At 34.9% G+C, this 20943-nt stretch overlaps 1 protein-coding gene and 1 pseudogene across 2 annotated transcripts in view; both read right to left on the reverse strand.

Moving 5' to 3' along the window:
- Positions 1-20943, reverse strand: part of LRRTM4 (leucine rich repeat transmembrane neuronal 4) — a 649649-nt gene that overhangs the window by 113322 nt on the left and 515384 nt on the right. The window lies entirely within an intron of this gene.
- On the reverse strand, positions 5630-6265 carry LOC102747420 (U1 small nuclear ribonucleoprotein C pseudogene; annotated as a pseudogene).

The raw sequence follows: 20943 nt of genomic DNA on the forward strand, positions 1-20943 counted from the left end.
TTTAGCCTTCATTTGCATTTCTATTTGTAACTTATCTGCTTTTTATAGCATTCTGTGTTAATTTCCAACTCTACATAAAACTTGTGGAAGATGGTAGACTGATTTGCTATGGATAAAAATACCTTGCATTCAGATAAGCTTTATAAAATAGATTACTTATACATTTCTTATTAGTGAATCTATTCTCAAATTGCTGTGTCATTTATCCATCAATGAAAAAGACTGGTCATAATAAAAATAATGCTTTGTGTAGCCTGTACAATTTATAATCAAGGTCACAAATATCACCTCATTTTGATACAGATTCTCAGAACAAAGGCAGACTTGGTGACATATGAAGCTAAAATTATTCATTTTCCGAGCCAATGGGCATAGAATGGAAAATACTAGAATGTTCTTCCCTTCCAGAATAGGAAGAGCAAAAAAATTATTAGAGATTTAAGCATGTATCTACTTTTATCTTGAACCCTGGGTCTGTCCACCATGTGTCCATAAATCCAATATACTCTTCATTCAGGTTGTACAATTAAGACAACAATCTGTGCCTTCATCACTCCGTCTGAATGGAATGTGAAGAGCCACATGGGTTAACACACTGCAAAAAATATATTGGTGGTATTGAGCCCAATTTTGTTTTTTTATAAATAATTAAGAAAGTGGCTAACTTCCATGCAGACTAGGGTGGGTGGCAACATAACCCCAATTACTTGCATTGACGAATTAATCTTCTTCTTTTCTTTTTCTCTTTTTAATAACATATGGGTCACTCAGCTGTGGATTATGGTGGAACCTCACTGGGATCACATCTGTCAGGTTTACAGGGTGAATAAAAGCACTCAGCAGATTTGTATGCTACTGTGTGTGTGAAGGCAGGGGCGAATTAATGCCAAGTCTATGTCCTTGTCTTGTCCTTAAGATGTTAAAGATCATTACCTATTAATCATAGATGAACCCCATGCAATATTATGTATGGGAAATTTGTAAAAAGAAAAATGTAGGTATCTAAATGCCTTACACAAAGTTAGAGTTTCTCTGTAGCTCACACACACACATACACACACACACACACGAGTTTAGACTCTTGGTTACATTTTTCCCACAATGCGGCATCAAAAAATCATTTGAACAATAATTTCAATAATAAACACCATAACCTCTGCAGTCAGGTTTAATAAAAATGAAACAGAGTAAAGTAATTCATTGCTTTGGATACAAAAATGACAGTTTTCATCAGATATGGACATATTTTAATTTCTACCTAACCCTGGCCAGGCTACTACAAATTATATTTTGTTCTGTGAAAAGAAAATCATCAAGCTTGAACAATCCATGTGGCTTAACTCAGGTGTGATTTTTCATGAGATGGCCAAAATTTAAAAAATTACATATACTTTAATTGGCAAAAATTTATGTGGTTCAAAATTTACAGGCCACATAGCAATTGTTTAGAGAGTCTTCCCAGAAGGGAATCACTTTATTTAAAACTATGATCCCTTTATATTTTCACTTAGTTAATGAAAGTGTCATTTCATCAAATCTTTAAGAGTCAGTCTGAGTTTCAAATCTTTTCAAGTTAGCTGGCATTTATTGGACACATTCTGAGAGGGACTCTCTTAGGGACTGTGATTGCTGTACAAGATTTACATGCTATGTTTCTTGTACCAGGAGCACAGTATTTGGCAATACTAACTATACGCAAAAGAGTTGAATAATTAAATAAAGCAACTGAAATTGTACAAAAAGTATGCATTATACATTGTGAAACAGGGATATTAGAAGAAAGCTAGAATCTGTACTTTTGCTTGTTTTGGATTTGGGGAAGGGAATATTCTGATGAGGGTGCCCAGTGCATTTCACTAAGATGGACATTCTCAGGTTATTTCAATTTCAGAGAGAAGGTGGTTGTTTCGACAACTCTACTGTCATCACTTCATTGAGTCAGAAAGAGCCCAAGTTCCTTGAAAACTCGAGATGAGGAGGTAAGCTCAAAGCTGAATTTTAGCTATATATTCAGTGCAGAGTAGGGGGCTGATGGATAATGCAATCACCTTCCATTCTGCATTTAGAGAAAATTTAGCTCCCTGAAATTTAAACTCATGAGCAGATAGAGGAAGGAAATGCAGTCATATGACACCTATAACATCTCAAATTTCATCCCCATATCTAAAATAAAAGTAAGACCTTGCAGGATAACTTATGTTTATTCCTGTATCTATTGGGCACAAATGAAACTTAAATGAATCAATTTCAGTTTTCTGAATTTTTTCAGATTTGTAAAATTATGGTATTCTCTATAGAGTACATAACATTATGACAAAACTGCCTATTATTAATCTCTGGTAACTAGGCATATATTAGCTGTGATGAACGGAAAGAGAAGAAGAGTAAGATAGAGTCTTGAATTCTTACATACATCTTAGTCTGTTCAAGAAACCATCGTAGTTGTTGCTCTACCTGTATCATAATTTTTACCTGCAATTAATACAACTAGGAGGAAATATACTTAGGGCACACCCTATTTTCTTTCTTTCTTCTTTTTTTTTATTTGACAAAGAGAGACACAGCGAGAGAGGGAACACAAGCACGGGGAGTGGGAGAGGGAGAAGTAGGCTTCCCACTGAGCAGAGAGCCCGATGCGGGGCTCCATCCCAGGACCCTGGGATCATGACCTGAGCTGAAGGCAGAGGCTTAATGACTGAGCCACCCAGGCGCCCCAGGGCACACACTATTTTCTAAACACAAGCGGGATTATGTGATTAGCCCAGGTAGCTAATAGTCCCCTCCCAGGTGCTGTTTTCTTCAGTGACCTGGGTGTGGCTCTATGTTAATTCCCACTGCACAGGTTTAGGCTAATCATTTGTTCTGTGGACCCTTGTCTTTGAGCCCCCCTTCTATTCCTACAGGAACAACTATTTACAGTAATGGCATTCAATCCGTAAAGAAAGGAACAACAATATGGCCTTTTTATATCAGTAGAATTAAGCCATCAAAAGGGAAGACAATCGAAACAGGGAAGACTTTATAAAGAAAAAAAATATTTTATTCTCTTCATTTTTCCAAATGTCAACTCCAACCCCTAACAAGATGGTCCAGATTTGTTCCTTTGTCCAGTCCTCTTTCAGAGTTTCTCTTTAGAAATGGAATGAAGAAGGGGAGGTCACAAGTGAATGATTAAACTCCCTCCAGTGCCAGAAAATTTAGCCAAAAGAGATGTGACAGTTTCATACAGGTCTCTTCTCTTATAAATGAATTTTCCTGTGTATTCTAAAGAATGTATCCTGAGACTCAACATGCATTACGTTATACTCTTGGTTGTTTCTGCTTCTTAATGATGTATAAATATAAAATACATACTTATTAGACAGTGACTGTGAGTTTAATTTTAAATATATAGGAATGCCTCAGCAAAATTGTTTTCTTTTCTTAATATCCTAACAATTAGACATTTTATTTTTTATTTTTTGGGGGGGAGGGGCAGAGGGAACAAGAGAGAATCTTAAGCAGGCTTCACGCCCAGCATGGAGCCCGACCCGAGGCTCGATCTTACAATTCTGAGATCATGACTGGAGCCGAAATTAAGAGTCAGATGCTTAACCAGTTGAGCCACCGTGGCACCCCTAGACATTTTAAATGGAGTGTGTTGACTAACAAATTTTTGAAAATCAGTATATTATATAGCTATATTTGCCATAATATGACAATCATTGAAATAATTTCCCCTTGCATGTGGCAAGTCAAATTTTTACTACTATAGAAAAGGGCAATTTCCAAACATTCATAAATATCAGTACTGGGTGGTGGTACAAAATAATTTCATAAACGTCCCCTGTTGAAGTCTGCGCTAGTTTTTATTTTTCACAGCCAGGTAGAGTTTTCTGGGCAAATAGTTCTGGAGATATGGAATTTTATGGAGGATGTCTACTAGATCTAAAAAGAACTACTATGTATTATAAAAGGTACCATATATATATAATATTACTTGTAATCTTTGCACATACTGTAGACCAATTATTAATTTTTACTTTCAGCTTAATCCTTCATTTAGCATTTGAAATATTTTGAAAAATTGATTTTCCCAGAAACAGACCTAGTTTATATAAGGATGTACTCTTGGGCTAAGTCGCATTCATAAACCAGTAGAGAAAGGAAGGTTTCTGAGCAAATGGTGTTGAAAAATTGGTTGACTCCACATCTGAAGAAATATGAGACTCTTGGGGCGCCTGGGTGGCTCAGTTGGTTAAGCGACTGCCTTCGGCTCAGGTCATGAGGGTTCAAACCCCGCATCTGGCTCTCTGCTCGGCAGAAAGCCTGCTTCTCCCTCTCCCACTCCCCCTGCTTGTGTTCCCTCTCACGCTCTCTCTCTCTCTGTGTCAATTAAATAAATAAATAAAATCTTTAAAAAAAAAAGAAATATGAGACTCTTAACTAACTCTTTACACCAAAAGGAATAACTAAAAATTAAAATGAAATGTAGGTGAATTTTTACATACCTCAAGAGAGGAAAGAACTTTAATAATATTCAACAAATATATAGAGAAATGCTGGGGATACAGAGGTGAAGGAAACTTCAGAAATACCTGCCCTCATGGAGCTAGCTTACACTCCAGGGAAGGGGAGAAAGACAAGTAAACAACAAATCTACATACACTGTATTTTATAATGGTAGATGATGAGTACTATTAAGAAGCACAGAGTTGTAAATAGACTGGCCATGTAAGTCTTATGAAGGTGATATTTGAACAAAGACTTGAGGTAAATGAGGAATCAACCCTAAAGATTCCTGGCAAAAGATTTTTCCACATGAAGGAAATAGCTAGGGCAAAGTACTTAGGATGAGTTCATGCCTGGCAGGCTGAAGAAAAAAGGAAGGCAGGGTAGGTGGAAGGGAAGGAAGGAAGAAAAGAGTAATAGGAAAATTGTTAAAACTATAAATGGAGTTACCAAAAATATTGACAGATTTCATTACATATGCATTTGAAACTTGTAAACATTAAAGGCAATTATGAATAAATTAAGAGGCAAAAGACAAACTGGAGTGAAATAATAGCAACAATAGAACACAAGGTAATCCACTAGATAGCAAGATATACAGAAACTAGAACATTTCTTTATTCACTTCAGAATCCCCAGCACTTAGAACAATGTGTTTGTATGATGTCCACACTAAATAGATCATGAAACCTGCTTAATAACTTGATATATGCCAATAGAAGTGTGGAGTGTGGGATACTCACATATATTTTTTATAGATGTCAAAAATGGATTCTTTTCAAGAATTAGGTAGTTAGAAATACATATCAGAAGTCTCAAAACTTCCACCATCACCTTTATCTCTTCATCTTGTTTAATTATTTTTAAAGCAATAGTCATTCCTAATATTATATTTTATATTCCTTTTGTTATAATGTATCTACTAGGGCAATGGTTTGGTTTTATTCTTTCCTGTATGCCAAATCATAGAATAGCTCCTGGTACATCACAGCTTTCTACAAATTTTTTTTTTTTTTTAACTGAAACAGTTGACAATTTTATTTTCACATTTCACAATACAAATGAAAATTGCTCTTTTTTTTTTTTTTTTTTTTTGGTCCCACTACTCCCCAGCAAAAACTATTCTCTCTTTAATAGGAAGGGGGAGCAAGTCTTCCTTGTCCTGCTGTGAGAAAACACCCAGAGTCATAGCACCACGATCTCCTGGTGAAGTAGAACAAGCAATATAAAATCAATATAAAGAGGTTCCTGTCTCTTCTTATCTGTCTGGTCGAGTCATTCCTGGCCAAGTGGGCACCATCATGGGACGGGCAGGAGGTCTCATCATTGGGGGCCCAGGCATCATTGGCATGTGGCCTCCCATAGGTGGCCTCATTCCAGGAGCAGATCCCACTGGTATCATCCCAGGAGGAGGAGGGCCCATTATTGGCATCATGGGAGGGCCCCCCATATGGGGCGCTGGCATCATACCAGGGCAAGGAGACCCGGGAGACTGGGGGGAGGTGGGATCTTTGCCCCTGCAGGCGAAGGAGCAGAGAATAGAGTAGGAGGTATCTTTCCTTGTTGAAATGCAGTGATTGTTTTGTCGATCAGGCTCTGAGCCTGCTCTTCCATCCATTTCTGATAGTAGTCTTTCACATTCTCTTTGTGTTTCCTACCACTGCAGTGTGTCTTTCTCACAGATGGAGAGTCATGGGTGAGGTACATGTCGCAGTAGTCACAATAAAACTTAGGCATGTTGCTCTGCAGGCTGTTGGCCACTCCGTCCCCCAAATATTTCTTGAATGAATGAATAATTGCACTTCTAGCAAATTATGCAATTGAAATAAGGAGTGCTAGTCAAAGATTTATGTACAAGGATGTTCATTTCAGCAATTTAAAATAATAAAAAATTGGAATGTCTTGTATTTACAAAATCAAGGTAATGATTAAAAATTGTGGCATCTCCATTGATAGGATATCATATAGGAATTAATCTTCTTTACAAAGCACATTTAATATCAGGGAAGTGTTCACAACATGTTAAATAAAAACAGCGCAATACTAAATCCCATGACATTCAATTAACACTATTGAATTGAATCATATATTAGCAGATGTTAATTAGAACTGAATTTCAGAATTGTGAGAGACCTAAAAATTCAACTAATCCAGGCATTTTCTAACTTCTTTTTCCTTCCCCTTTCCTTTTCCTTTACCTTTCCTTTTCCTTTACCTTTCCCTTTCCCCTTTCCTTTCCTTTCCTTCCCTTTCCTTTTTCTGGGAGTGGCACCATGTATATAGGAAGAGTACCTTCTGTGGAATCAAATAATTCTTTTTTATTGCTGTGGTAACAAATTACCACAAATTTGGTGGTTTAAAACAACACAAATCTATTCTTACTGTTTTGTAGTTCAAAAGTCTGGCATGGGTTTTAGCTTAAATCTAGATGTAAGCAAGGTTGGGTTCCTTTTTGGAGGCTCTAGGGTAGACTGAATTTCCTTGCCTTCTCCAGGCTCTAGAAGCTGCTCACATTCCTTGCATTCCCTGGCTCATGATTCCTTTCCCCAACATTCAAAGCCAGTAACATTACATCTCTTCATTTCTTGACACTCATTGCCCTCTTACTTTTTTCTTCTTCCTTCTTCCACTTCTAAGGAGCATTTTGATCTTATTGGGTCCATCTGGATAATCCAGAATAATCTCTCCATTTTCAGGTCAGATAATTAGCAATCTGAATTCCAAATGTAACCTTAATTCCCCTCTGCCATGTAGCCTAAATATTCATAGGCTCCAGGAATTAGGACATAGACTTCTTTGGGGAACCATTAGTACGCCTACTGAAAAGAACAGTTAAAGAAAAATTCCCCAGAATGTCTGCCTTCTTTTTCATACCTGGCACATACACATGTGCATGTGCACTTGCTCATCTGTGCACACACATGGTCTCTTCTATAATGTGAGGAATTTTTAGATTTTCTTTTGGTCAAAGCACATAGAAAAGCTGTAAAAGTGTGACTTTTATCTGAAGGAAAGTAACATTATGGAAACGAACTTAATTGTCCTCTATTTAACATATAAAAATAATGGTCAATCTCTAAATCTTTTAAAAAATATGCAGTCCATTTTCTACAGCACTCTGATCACTGTGGCTACACCCAACTACTCCTGTCTCTACCTGCTAGGAGTTATTTATGTTCCTCCTTTTTTAATCAACCTTTCTTAAAATTAAATAACTACTTTTTTTTAATTGGCCTGTCTCTATCCAGTCAGATTTGAGGCAGCGTAATGTATTTTTAGCAACTATTCATAATAATGCTTTAATAAGAATTTGTGTATCAGATCACCTCTCATTAACCAGAGCTCTGGGAGAAAAGAACCTGAGGCATGTGGATTGCGATGACCTAGGGGAATATGGAAAGTTTAGAATTTGGGGATAGAGATGGAAGATGATAGCCAGGGAGGCCTCATAAGACCAGCAGCTATAGTAGGGGCCCTAGGGATAACACTAGGAGACAGTTCCTGGATGAGATTTGGGTCCATTAGTGAACTTTTCCTATTTTAAGTTTTATCTGGCCTTGCACTCTGTTTTAAGTTTCATTATGCACACCATTTTATTTTTCATTGAATACTTATCTGGAATCAAATTGCCCTAGTTTTAAAATATTCTATTAAGTTATACATCAGCTAGCCCCAAATTGGTAGATTTCCCTGGTGCATTTGGAAAGAGTTTCTGAAAATTTTATCATGTCCATTTGAACTCTTACCATTTCTTGGTGTCTCTTAATTAGGTCTATTTCCAGGGACTAGGAGTGACTTTTTCTATAATAAACTAATAAATTTGATGGGTCAAGGTTAATGTAATTTTAATCTGTCAATCAAATTCCACAGCTTCTCAGCTCATTAATATATGTTGAACTGTTTCATTTATCTTTCAACCAAATTTCATTAAAACTATAAAAGATTACTTTATCTAAGCTTGGTAATGTTTGTTGATGACATTGTTGTCCAGAGAAATTAGGATTCTGAATAGCAGTCAAACATGGTATTTTTTGCAACTGAGATAAATCAAAAGGTGAAACATCCATAAAGTATTTTTATTACACATAAATGATAGATTTGGTATTTTCCTGGGTTTCAAATATTTATAATCCCACCACTAATAAACTATCATATAAAAATTGCATCCAGGAAAGGTGATAGGCTGCTTTTCTTAATTATATAATATTATTTTATCATAATGGGAGCTCTTATTGGATAGAGTATTTTATCCATGCACTAATTTACTAATGATTCAAATGTTTTAAGATTTAAAGGAAATCCATCAAATGTTTCAGCATCATGTGGCCATTCTTCAAATGTAGGAATCCAATTTAATGAAAATGTGAAAGCCAGGAGTTCTTACATTCAACATCTTATTTAATCTTGACAGCAGTACTGAGTGACAGGTCTTATTTCCACCTACTTATAAGGAACTGAAATAGAGAGAAGTGAAGTTACTTCCCGGGTTTGCATGGCATGGTAGAATTGCCATTCAGATAACACACTCTCAGTTCAGTGCTTAGCTCATCCCAGTTACACCTGGGGCAGAGCAGCATGTGACTCAACTTCATGGGATGTCTCTTGTTGTATGCTTAGCAGATCTTCTTATCTTCTTATTAAGCTGTATCAGCAAATTGCCTAATGGAGTTTTACAAATTTACTGAGAACAAAAATAGTCTTCTTAGAGAAACCACCTTGGGCAAGAATGTTAGAGAAGTATGTGCTTATTTGGAAGACAGAATATATGTTTTTTTAATGAAAAAAGAAAGAACAAACAGAAAAATAGCAAAACTTGGATTGGTTTGGGATATCTAGCAGGCTATCTTTATTAAAAGAGAGAAAGGGAAGAGAGGAAATTAGTTTTTACTTTATACCAACAAATGCCAAGCATTTTCATGTATTTTATATCCTCATGATTACACTATAATGTTGTTTTTATAATCCTCATATCACATATGGAAACAACATAAGGCTCCTGGTTTAAAATGCTAGGCTAAATTCATTAGATAAGAACAAATAAAATTGAGACAAACACGGGTATATCTGTCTCTAAGATCATACACGGTCAACTGCTTAACATGTAGCAACTTGTCAAAGAATATTCTGGTATGGGTTATCAAATGGAAATAAAACAAATTATTGTTCTTTCTTAAAATCATAGTGATGATGTTGCTATAATGGAACATTAAATAAATATGTTTATAACTTTCTAAAATTTTAAGTAAAAACATATACCTAAGGCTCAGAGTGTTAACAATAATAATAATGTGGCTAATGGAAACATTCGATGATAGAATTAATTCATACATCTCTTTACTTTAGATAGATCTTTATACAAGGTTAATGAAAATATGCAGTTAAGATCTTATTAAAAATAACTTTACTCTATAAAGAGAAGACTAAGATAGTAGTGAGTTACCCTTAGCAGATCTGGCTCAAATATAATAATAAAGTTGGAGATTTAAAAGATACTCAAAAAAGTGTCCTCAGAGACTTAAAGTCCTACTGTATTAGGTATGTCTTAAGCTCTAGGTTGAATTTATAAGGAGGTTTTTTTTTTTTTTTTTTCAGCTCAGTAGTAGGCAGAAATTGCTAGCAATAAAAGCTATACATAACTGGAATGAGCTACCTAATGAAATCAATGAGTTAATCATTGCTGGAAGTTTTAATAGCAGGTCTAGGTAGGGATTTGTTTGGGATTTTGTACACAGGATTCAAGCAGGCAAAGAAAGAACTGACTTGGTGCTTCTAAGTTTCTTCCCACTCTGTTTATGGTTTTATTTCACTACAGGGAATATCAATGTGGAAATACTTACTTACTTAAAAATTATGTGACAAAGATCAGTACCTCTTTTGCCATATACATTCTATATTTTTTACCTCTTTCTGTAGGCCAAGGTGGAAGGAGTCATGAAGTTTCTGTTACATAGTTAGCTAACTTAAAAGGATATAACCTTATTCTCTGAATAGCCATATATTTTATAAGATAAAACCTACAACCCTATTGATCATACCAGATTTGATTCAGAGATTGTTGCTCAAGGAAGAAAATCATCACAGATAAAGTAGACATACAACTGTCCCAATCCAATAGGGTTTATGCATACACTTGATATTTGCCTTATGTTTTACACTTACATGAATCATTGCAATAATATTTTCATAACGGAAAATAATCTGTGTTGTTGTCATGCAAGCTTGAGAATATGACTAGCTAGAACTTTATACATCTCTCAGCAGTGTTTATATAAGTCTTTGAGAGAGTATAGATGATACAAACTGCCCATAAATGACCATTTTCATATATTTGAGTAAAAAGGACTCGATGCCAGTATCTTAGAAGGCTGCTGGCTCAGTGCAAAAAACATTGACTTAGAATTAGAAAACACATACTCAAACTCCATCTGCTATTAGCAAGTTTTCAGTGACCTGAAACAACATCAAATGTTACATATTTTTTTAAAAAAAATGGGTATAATTTATAAAACTACTCACCATGAAGTGTTAGAATAAAAATAATATGAGCCACACACTTTTCAAAAGTGTTTTGAAGATGATTCATTCTTAAAGGCCTATTATTAAGCATATACATTTTTCAGTTTCTCATTATTCATGGATTGATGGAACTCCTTACAAAGAGTATGTGTGCACCCAAGGATAGAGCTTTTGTCAGATTTTTACTTATCACTCTAAATAGTAACTTTGTGTTTCTGAAGAGGCCTTTGCAATGAAATGGCTACAAAGATGCTAGAAGGTCATTCAATTCACAGAAACACTCGGTTATATGAAAACAACTGTGGTGTGAAATGTTAATTGATCTCATATCAGTGTCTCTTTCCAGCTTATTTCATTTTTCCCCAACATAGAAATATATCTCATTCTTCCCCTAGACATTATCTGTCTTTTTTGACCATTCTCATGCATTTTGCACAATGTCTGGACTAAATAACAAGGTAGGATGTTGATGAGTTTGATGGTATTAATAAATTCATCTACATAAAATGTCTTTACTCAGTGAAATAATCTAAAGTAGCTAATCTTTGCAGAAAATATGAAATTCATATTTGATCCATAATATGTGTACATTTTACTCAGGAAATAAAATGAAAAAGAAATGTCTAAGAAAGTGTCCTTTAGTTAACAATGATTCATTTAGAAAGACACATTTTTCCTGAAGGCTGAGAATAAGAGTCAATCAGTATTGAATTTGTAAAGGAAACCTTCAGTGAGTAAGATAATAGATGGATGTATAGCCACTGTAATAAAAGAGATGATCATTTTGTCAAACCATTTGTTAATACAATAATCATTATGAGCATTTTCACAATTATTTGTTTTAAGTCCATTAAGGATTTCTTGAAAATAAAAATGAAAATGTTGTCCTTGACAGCCAAGAACAAACGTTGGGACAGGACATATTCCTTGTCAAGAAACGATTGTACACCCAAAAGGGTATAAATCTTTCCATCTGAAGTAATTCTATCAAGCATTTCAAAAACCTTAAATCTAGTACTTGAGAGTTACAGCTTTCTCCTAGGGTTTGTGGTTAATGAATTATAGCTTTTTCCTATGGTTAATGGCAGTGGGAGGCAAGCCATGGGGTCACAGAATGGGTCATTAGGGAATTCTGATATGCTCATTCAAGAGGAGAAACTGAAAATATGGAAAGAGGAAAGAATGCAGCAGAGATAGGAGGACTCATGGGGAAGACAGGGAAACAGAGGGAGAAAAAGGGAGACAGAGAAATGGCAACTGAAATAGAATAGGATAATGACATGTAATATATACACTCAAGAGGAACAGAAAAAAGTGAAAACATTGATAGGCAACATTGTGTAAATTTAAGGGATACAAGTCTTGACACATTTCTGTACTGCAAAATGATGCTAGGGAAAAAAAAATTAATGATACATCACTTTGATAGAATTACATGCAACAATTAAGTCACAATTTCCAATTTAAAAAAATGAAAAATTCATTATTTGGGTGTTTGTGTGTATAGTCACATATGTGTAGTTTGAAACTGTCCATAACCCCACCACCATATACTAAAAACAGTGAGTTATGATAGGTATCCTTTTAATTAGGTATTTGTATATAATAAAATGTAACACATTATACCCAATATTTTATAAACATTTTTCATTTATTGTATCACAATGATTATTTTATATCAATAAAGATACTTCTGCAAAAATGGTATAATATTGCATTTCAGGTATATGTCTTAGTTTGATACTTTTTTCAATTAGATTGTTTCTGATATTTCAGCAATTACAGTGTTATGATGAATCTCTTGTGAGTATAATTTTATCCACCCTTAATTATTTTCTTAGGATAAAATCTTAGAGGTAAAACAGGAAATAGGTACATAAAATTCCAAAACTGTTCTAAAATATTTAGAGATAATGTCATTCGGAAAGGTCATACTAACTTAGATTTACCAAGTAAAAATCTCTGATATCACAGGGCCCAATTTCCTTACCATAGAAGACACTGGTTATCATCATATAATTTTTAATCTTTGCCATCAAAAATATTTGCATTTATTTTTTAGCATTATTGATATTGCACGTCTTTGTGTTTTTTTTTTTTTTTAAGATTTTATTTATTTAACAGAGAGCACAAATGGGGGAGCGGCAGGCAGAGAGAGAAGCAGAGTACCCACTGAGCAAGGAGCTCAGTGCAGGATCTGATCCCAGGACCCTGAGATCATGACCTGAGCTGAAGGCAGATGCTTAACTGACTGAGCCACCCAGGAGTCCCTGAACATGTCTTTATATCTATTTCTTCTGCTTTGCTTATTTAAGACCTTGACCCATTTTCCTTGGGAATATTTGTTATATTTATTGATTTTTAAGAGATTTATATATGTTGGAAACATGTGGATTTAGCAATATGTGTTTCCTATCTTGTATGTTTCATGATAAGCTTTTGCTAGATTCGTTGTTTTTTTTCTAATGTAAATGGTATACATTTCTCTTATGATTATCTTTCAGATTATTTTGATAAAGGACAATTAACGTCTGTTTACTTAATTAAATATATTACTGAATTTCCTTGTTAATTTGGGATTTTTAAGTTGAAAGTAAGTTTTTCAAGTAAATAATTTTAACACCTGCACATAAGGATAAATTTTGTCATTTATTTCCCAATATTCGTAGTTCCTATTTCAACTATTTTTTCTCTATATATTGATTAGAAGTATTAGAAAATATGTAAAAGAATAATGGTGATAGATAGAAGACTTACTTCTTTATTTCAGAGCACATTCTAGAATTTTGCCACTATGTTTAAATATTGTTAAAAATAGAGTTTTTTAATATTAAAAAGGTGTACTTCTATTCACAGTTCTTTAAGGATTTTCATGATTGTGTGGTTTTTGTTTTTGATCTTATTTATATTAATATATTTAATACTATTGAATCATTTATTCATCCACAGAATAAAACACACTTAGTCATGGCACTTTATTCTCTAACCACATAGTTGAAATGTTGCATTCATGTTTTTGTTTATTAGGTTCATTTTTAAATCTATACCCCCAACTGAGGAATATTCTGTAGTGTCTGTAGTTTTAATTTTAGTACACTATTTTTGGAATATTTTGGAATAAGGTTATGATAGAGTTTTATGAAAAAATATGAAGCTTCCAGGTTTTACTTCTCGTCAGTAATACTTTACAGAGTAAAGGTGTAATGTATTTATTCATAAAACTACCTTTCAGTGGTTGCATTCTTGGGTACCAGTAAATCTTTTTTTTTTTTTTCAAGTTTCTATTCTAGTCATGTTTTCTATTTTGTTTTTGTTGTTTATCTTAGTTAATATTTCCCTAAAACACCATCTTTTATATTTTTTTATGTTAACTTTTTTTAGTGTTTTTTAATTATGTTATGTTAATCACCATACATTACATCATTAGTTTTTGATGTAGTGTTCCATGATTCATTGTTTGTGTATAACATCCAGTGCTCCATGCAGTATGTGCCCTCTTTAATACCCATCACCAGGCTAACCCATCCCCCCAACCCCTCCCCTCTAGAACCCTCAGTTTGTTTCTCAGAGTCCATAGTCTCTCATAGTTCGTCTTCTCCTCCGATTTCCCCCCCTTCATTCTTCCCTTCCTGCCATCTTTTTTTTTTTTTTTTAACATATAATATATTATTTGTTTCAGAGGTACAGGTCTGTGATTCAACGGTCTTATACAATTCATAGCGCTCACCATAGCACATACCCTCCCCAACGTCTATCACCATAAAATTGAATTTATAATTATTTAATTACTTTAATTTCCTTCATATCTGTGGCTATGTCATTTTTTGATTTCAATTAAAGTTAGTTAACATATAGTGTATTATTAGGTTCAGGGTAGAGTTTAGTGATTCATCAATACCACGTGGCTATGTCATTTTTAAATTCATTTCATTTGCAAGAGGTTTGATTTCTTTTTCTTTAGTCTATTCTCTGATTTGCATTGTGAATAACAAATATATACTGTATTCCCTCTACTTTTTCTTTATATGTGGAATTATTTCAGTTACACTTCATGACCTGGAGTATAATTGTTTTTCTAAAGCTTCAATGATCATTTGAACTAGTGGGTATTTTCTGTTCATACAGTAAATTTAAATTGAATGCCAATTAAATCATGATTATTGAATATATTATTAAAGGTCTTATTTCACATTCTTGTCCACTTGAAAAAATGAGCAGTGTGTTTGAATAAAAAGTCATTCATTCTCTCTGTTCTGACCCAACAAAGTTCTATTTATTTTGTTTTTGTTTTTTGAATGACTTTTTATAAGGAATACATATCAAGTAAATATTAAGAAGATTTAATAAAAAATCATAAGGATAAATAGCAAGGTTTCTATATTGAATAATATGAGGTTAAAAATTACATACAGCTCGGGGCACCTGAGTGGCTCAGTCGGTTAAGCGACTGCCTTTGGCCCGGGTCATGATCCTGGAGTCCCTGGATCTAGTCCCGCATCGAGCCTGCTTCTCCTTCTGACCCTCCCCCCTCTCATGTGCTCTCTCTCTCTCTCATTCTCTCTGTCTCAAATAAATAAAATAAAAATCTTTAAAAAAAAATTACATACAGCTCAGTAGGTATTACTAAATATTTCGATGGAAGATATTATTTGTGTTCTAGGCATTCCTGCACAACCTTCTCAAAATGTTTTATTTCATTTGGTTTTCAACACAACCATTTGAGGTTGGCTTCAATATTCCAATTTTAAAGATGAAGAAACAACTTCATCAAGGTTAAAGGAGTTACCCAAATTGAGTGATAGATTCAGAATTCAAATTCAAGCCCACAGGAAAGCCCACACTGTGTTCAGTGCTTGGAGCTATTTCTCTGTAATCATGTATTTAACCATGTTATTACCCTCCATGAAAAAATGATCTGACAGGTGGGTTAGAGTTTGGCATTTCTTCCAAATATCTTAAAGAGATTAATTAGAAAAACTGCTGAAGTGTTTGTGGGACAATTAGAGTTAGTACTTTTTAATCTTATCCTCAGGCAACAAAGGCATTTTGTCCTTTTAATTTTATTTTCTACCCCTCTGTCTGACATTATTACCTGGTTAACACTATTACAGAGACAGTGGGTGTTACGTGGAGGATGGGCTATGGGTTTAGATAGACTTAAATTCCCATGCCACCATTTTTTGTAGTGGTATTTTTTTTTTAATTTAATTTTATTATGTTATGTTAATCACCATACAGTACATCATTAGTTTTTGATGTAGTGTTCCAGTTCTATTTATTTTTAAAACAACCTTAAATTGAAATTTTAAATTAGTATGTTTCATTTATTTAATTCTATTTCTATAATTTTTAACAAACTTCTATTTGTTTAATACCAAAACTTAGATTAATTTCCAAGATTAACTAATTTTGTTGTTCACCATTACAATTCTTTTTAAATTCTGGCTATAGTTACATATTAATTTGCAACAAAGATTATAAATCACAGACTAACTTCAGTTTACTAGACGTAGAAAGGAAATTTCAGGTATCTTATGCATATGAAATAAAAATTAAACGATGCCCTTTTTCATTGATGTTAAAAGCCTCTGTTCACCTGGGCTTAATACTGAAGCTGAAGAAATCCATTTTCCAAATACCCAATAAAATGTATCAAGAAATAAGAACTGATGCTGGATCTAGGAAAGAGTTATCCAAACATCAAAAAATTTTATAAATCTCTCAAAAAATTCAAAATTAGACCAAAGGAAAGGAAAAGACAATCAGTTGGTGATTTACCATACACAAGAAAATACTTGCTTTGGGAATAGGAGGTGGACCCTGAGAGCAAGCTGGGTGAAGACATCCTGATTGGGGGAAGAGTCACGAGAGGAAAGAACAAGTAGGTGATCTCAAAGTGGGATTCGGCCCTAACAATTAAGGCAGACTTCTGCCTTGAAGATTGTTCTGGTTAGAGTTGTGTTTCTGTTAACAGGGGACAGTGTCCCAGATAAATTGGCAAGATCTATTTTTAATAGAGAGGCAAAGATCATTTTCTCCCTCTATCTCAAGCTGTACTACCTTTCTCTTGCTCTGAAAGCTTAGACCTCTGACATTTTACTAGAGGTGAAAGTTAAAATGAAGGTAGTTGGATACATTTACCTCCTTCACTCAAGTAAATTTGATTCATATATTTTTGATTCTTCTATATTCAGAACACAAAGAAGTCACCAAAGCAACTCATGTCATGCCTGATTGAAACCATCCCAGTCAACTCTACCTGCTTAAGATATAGTAGATCAGAAAAATGTTCTCTTTGAGGGACTAAGTAAAAGGAATATATATATATTTTCATATACGTATATATATGAAAAAATTTCAAGGAACCACCGTATTTGTCATTTTATTTAAAAGGTTATTATAAAAACTGAAGAAAACTGTAAAATATCTCATCAGGATACAATAGCACACTATTACTATGAAATAGAGCAATTATTAAACAATGAGAAATAAATCTCACTGAGAAAATGTTTATTGGAAAATAAAAAGGTAATCCTTGAATTTTTAAAGGTAATCTGGTTGTAAGTCACAGATTTGTAACTGGAGAAAACAGAACCAGTGCATTTGAGGATAGAGAAATTTTCTCAGCAATCAGAAGTTAAGAATAAAGAGATGGAAGTGATAAAAAGAAAAAAGTGACATGTAGAACAGATGCTGAAGATAAAATATATGTAGGCTAAAAATTCCAGAGGAGAGCATAAAATAGAGGAATTATGATAATTAACCAGAGAAATGTTAGAGTTATATGATTACAGGTTAAAAAAATACTCATGTTAGTCAAAATTAATGAAAAATTACTAGCATCTAGTTGTATCCAAGTTTAAAAAATATACATAAGTTCTCATTGAAATCTGAGATACACTTGAAAGGTACTAGTGTCCAATTGAAGTGTTAAAGTCACTATGTCCCCACTAATTTCTTTTAAAGATTTATTTATTTATGAGAGAGAGAGAGCAGGGGTGGGGGCAGAAGGAGAGGGAGAGTAAAACTCAAGCAGTCTGTTCTGAGCGTGGAGCTTGATGCAGGTCTTGATCTCACAACTCTGTGAGGCCCCATGAGAGCCAAAACTAAGAGTCAGATGCTTAACTGACTGCTCCACGTAAGTGCCCCACTCCCACTAATTTTAGATCCATGGTATTTTGACGTAAAATATCATGACCTGCTATTCTAGGCCCTCAAAACTCAGATGTGCAAAAATGCAACTATGTTTCTAGAATTGAGTTTAATATCTAACTTGGAACCCTAGCTTGCTTCTTAGCAGGCAGATTCATCTACTTATTCCCAGGTAAATTAAATGCAGATAATCCCAGCTAAGATAACATTTATAAACCTAACACATTTCAAATAAAAGACCCATATTCACATTCCCTTATTTTCTTCCCTGGGTTGACTATAACTCTACAGCAAGATATTTATAGTATATGAAAGACTGTGCCCATGTTGTTTATTGGGATGTATAATACACAGGTGCCCTTTGTTAATATATCCTTTTTGGTGTCAACCAGAGGTTGGACAACTTTTTCTATAAAAGGTCAGGGAATAAATATTTTAAACTCTGTGGGTCATATAATCCTTGTTGCAACAACTCAACTCTGCCACTGTAACATTATAAAGTAGCCACAGACAATATTTAAATATATGAATAAGGCTATATTCCATTAAATCTTTATTTATAAAACCAGGAGCAGTTTTGATTTTGCGTAAGGGCCATAGTCTGCTGACCCTTGGTACATTAAATTCCCAGAACTCTTTCCCAGATCCTTTCAATTCAAACATTTTTTTCATTTTTTTCACTGGGTTTCATAGCACTGTCATTTTTGAAAAACAGTGTCTGTGTTGCTAACCAGAGTTACATGCATTATGTATCACTGTTGGATGTACTAACTCCCTTTCTTAAGCTCTGTGTTTCTCTCGGTGTCACCCAAAACTGTTGGATCTTTTTCCAGGCCATTTCCCTCCACGGAAAACTCAGGGAGATGTCTGGAGTTCCTTACTGTGCATATATCAACATGTGCCCTTCTCTGCAAGCCTGCTGAGTATCATATATCAAGATGATAAAATTCAGCCCCAAATTTACTCTCCTTCCAGTTTATGTCAATCCAGTCAAATCCCTAATGGTCCCTCCCATTCTCCATTCTCATCTCCGGATCATACTCTGCCTGTGGCAGAGTGGCGGAGAGATACACACTGATTCTCATTTCCTCTTTCTATTTTTACTCTTCTCTACCTGTATCATCTTGACTAGTGCCCCCTACTCCCCTCATTTTTGTATTGATAAAAGTGTACTCAGAGGGAAAGTGTGCTTCTGTGTCTCCTCTGCCTGGTAGTTAGCCTGCAATCTTGATGATAACAGGAAGAACAGAATCTTTTTACTTTGGGGGCAGAGAAGAGGGCTGAACACACCATTTGATATTTCAAGGTATTAGCTGGTTTTCCAGGATTAATCCTTCACGTATCATCTTTTCACAAAACAGTAACAATGGTATGTTAACAAAACAAGAATACCTAAACACTGTAATAACACACCAATGTATAAGAAATATACGTTCATGAAAAATGCCTGTCCTCCTTTTATGCAAGTTTTGCAAGTGCTGTATTAACCATTAAAATCACAAAAGAGCAACAAACTTGCAGCAAATAAATACTATGTTTTGAAATTTCATTTAATGCTAAAGTTTTTTTACTTGAGGTGCAGTCAAATGATAATATTGTGGTTTCTTTCTGTCAGTTCAGATTTAGACTAAATCTCCTGTGTACAGCTATGTACCAACTTGGGTTAAATTTCTTAACATAATTCATAAATTCACCTTTATGTCTCATGTGTCCATCAGTTTAAATTTTCTTCTAGGAATATATCTGGCCTATCATATAAACCATGCAAGTGTAGGACATGTAGGCTTGTCCCCATCCAAAAGCGTAAGTGGAATAAATGAGATTGGCCATAAAAAGAGAAGGGGAGGATGTAAAAACATAGAGGAAACAGAAATCCTCAGTGTCACCACTCTTGGTGGTCTGGTTCACAGCCATTTGCTTGTCCCATTTTCCTTAATAACAGCCTACCTTACATGACAGGGGCTAAAACTACCATGCACTTAATTTAGCCTTAGTTGCTGCTAGGAAAGGCCCTATGCCCTGGTTCTCACCAGTGAAAATTAAGAAGTGTTCAGGGGGAATTCTGGAAAAGCTTTCCCTCTGTGATAATAAGAGACATGAATGACAACAGTGCCCTCTTTACCTCCCACTCCTGACATTAACTTTGCTGGGGGGCCCTAAGGCCATCCTCAGGCTCAACCATTCACTGAAAGGACTCCCAGGACTCAGAAAAGCTGTTATCCTCAGGGCAATGGTTTATTACAGCAAAAGGATATAGATTAAAATCAGCAAAGAGGAAGGTGCTTATGGTGAAATTCAGGAGAAAACGGGTCTAAGCTTCGAGGTGTCCTTTCCCAGTGGAGTCACACTGATATGCTGAACTCTTCCAGCAACAATGGACGGCACACATACAAAGTGCTGCCAATGAGGTCAGCTCACCGGAGCCTTCATGTCCATGTTTCTTTTGGATGGGGGCCTAGGGGGTGATCAGTCACATATGCACATATGCATGCATCAGACTGCAACCTCCCAGAGCAAAAACAATCATTCACCATGAACCACATTACTAGCATAAACTGTCCGATCAAAGTTAACAAGTCAGGAAACGACAGATGTTGGCGGGGATGCGAAGAAAGGGGAACCCTCCTACACTGTTGGTGGGAATGCAAGCTGGTGCAGCCACTCTGGAAAACAGTATGGAGGTTCCTCAAAAAGTTGAAAATAGAGCTATCGTATGACCCAGCAATTGCACTACCAGGTATTTACCCCAAAGATACAAATGTAGGGATCTGAAGGGGTACGTGT

The sequence above is a fragment of the Leptonychotes weddellii genome, chromosome 10 (assembly GCF_054177405.1).
Source record: "Leptonychotes weddellii isolate Sample4059 chromosome 10, ASM5417740v2, whole genome shotgun sequence".
In the NCBI taxonomy this organism is placed as follows: Eukaryota; Metazoa; Chordata; class Mammalia; order Carnivora; family Phocidae; genus Leptonychotes; species Leptonychotes weddellii.